At 46.4% G+C, this 2,140-nt stretch overlaps 1 protein-coding gene across 1 annotated transcript in view; it reads right to left on the minus strand.

Annotated features, from left to right (window-relative positions):
- The window catches only part of LOC119349459 (dynamin-related protein 5A), a 7,312-nt gene extending 7,242 nt beyond the window's left edge, over positions 1 to 70 (minus strand). The window contains exon 1 of the mRNA XM_037617498.1: positions 1 to 70. The gene's annotated coding sequence lies outside the window, so the exon portion shown is untranslated.
- Positions 71 to 2,140: the final 2,070 nt, after the last annotated feature.

Consider the following 2,140-nt stretch of genomic DNA (forward strand, 5'->3'; position numbering starts at 1 on the left):
GCGTCTGGTGGTGGTCTCGGGGGGGGGCGGTGTGCGCGTCGAGTTGGTTTGGGTTTGGGGAGGGGGGAGGGGGAGGGGAGGGGGGTGCTTCGTGGGGAAGAAACGGAGCGTGCGGCCGTGCTGCGCGAAATACCGGATAGCCCCCTCGTTTCTTCTTACCACTGCCGCTTGTGAGGTTCGAATTTTGAACTTCTTGCAAGTTGGTAATAAATGTGAACTGAAATTGGAAACATGCTTCGATCTATCTGACCATCCCTCAATATTTTTGGACCCCCTTAGCTGGCGAACGTTCGCCGGGAGGGGGTGGCATTTGCGAAAGGTTTCGTTGCCATTCTTAATTGTGAGGGATGGCAGTTCTTCGAAGCGACGCGTCAGTTTCTATCAGAGGAGGCAAAATTTCGTTTAATTTGATCTCGTCTTGAAACTAAAATTACCCTAAAAAACGGCTCGTTCGCCACCCCTTCCCAGCGAACGGTCACCATATAGGATTTTCGATATGTTTTGGATGGATCCGGACGCCTTGGTTATGTCTAGTACTTTAGGTTATGTTTTCATTTCTTTATAGGGACAGTGCTCAGACGATGGAGGCGTCTCACCTTCGAGCTGGTATTTTGGGCTCCGATCCTCCTCGAGCATGTCCATTAGGATGGATTAATGGAGCTGACGTAAATTCATGTCGTCTCCTTGAGGCAACGAGGTTATTGTTTCTCGCTCCGTGTTCGCGACGGCGACAGACGATGTTCAACGGCAACGAATGCGGCTCCTGGGCCTCGGTCTAGGGACATGTGCATGAAAACTTCCCAGCTGTCATCGGCAAGCTCGGGCCAACGCGACATCGCCGTGCCGACGATTTGTTTTGGCGGCGGTAGTGGTGGTTTAGTGGTTCAAGGACCTCAATGTGGACTTTTATTATGTTGGGAATGCTTTGTACTTTCAGTGCACTTTTATAATAGATTCGAGCCCTTCTTCGCAAAAAATAAAAAATATGGTCTTCACATAAAAAAACACTAGGCGAATTTGAATTCTTGAGAACATGCATCGATCTGCCAGCAATCCTCTTAATCATTTATATGTTGCATATAAATATTGACTTTACCAACTTTATATCATCACTTGGAGAAATGTGTAACTTACTTTCGCGCCCACTGGCATCAACGCGTCTTTGTCGTCACTTGCATACCAGAGTCGACCTAGCCTTTTTGATGACAACCGAGAAAGCACGTGCCACTAAGGACCAGCGCTCTGGAGCCGCAATCGTCGCCGTTGAACCCTTGAATCGATCTAAGGAACCTGAAACCAAATCCCGACATCGCGTACGCACAACGAGAAACCTATCCTCCCTTCCACAAGAAGCTGTCAGGAATCAATGCCGAAGCTCCTTCCAACGCATCCTGACAAAATGAACTTGAGGAAAGCAGGGCCTGGAAGACTGACTCAAAGAAAAAGTGTCGTCATCCATCTGAACTCCACCTATGTAGACCAAAATCCTGACCTATCTACTACTAGCCAGAGCCGAGGCACTAGAATTCACCTCCATGCAACGGTCGTCAGTGAGTCAAATCATCTGGCTCGTCGGTGGAGATTGAGGGAAGGAAGGCGTTACCTTGATCTCCTTGATAGACGGGAAAGTAAGATTATCCAAGATTACCAGAGTTCCTTATTTTAAGACACTGCGTATTGAGTCCAGCTTGAACCTACATGCCACATCAGAACTTGAGCTTCTCAAAAAAAATTATGTGGAATGTTTTAGTTTGGACCTTAATAGCCAGCGAATGTTTGTTGGGAGGAATGACATTTGCGAACATTTTTATGGCAAATTCTTCATAATACACATGGCATATTCTTCAGAACACATGACAATTTCTATCAACAGAGGATTATGTTGTGAAAATTGTCATGTTGGCTTGGAGAATTGACATGTTCCCTCGACATAAATTACCCCAAAAAACGTTTGCCATACACCTCCGGCCAAATACCGTTTATTTTATTTTATTTGTGGGGGGTGTGGGGAGGGCACACAATATTAGTTTTTTTTTGGAGCGCCCGCAATATTAGCTAGAGCCTTAAAAAATGAAGTGCAGCACCCTGCAAGGAAAAACAATGCAACACAAGCCCATTCATTCCAACTTTCCAAGTAGGA

The sequence above is a fragment of the Triticum dicoccoides genome, chromosome 1B, assembly GCF_002162155.2.
Source record: "Triticum dicoccoides isolate Atlit2015 ecotype Zavitan chromosome 1B, WEW_v2.0, whole genome shotgun sequence".
NCBI lineage: Eukaryota > Viridiplantae > Streptophyta > Magnoliopsida > Poales > Poaceae > Triticum > Triticum dicoccoides.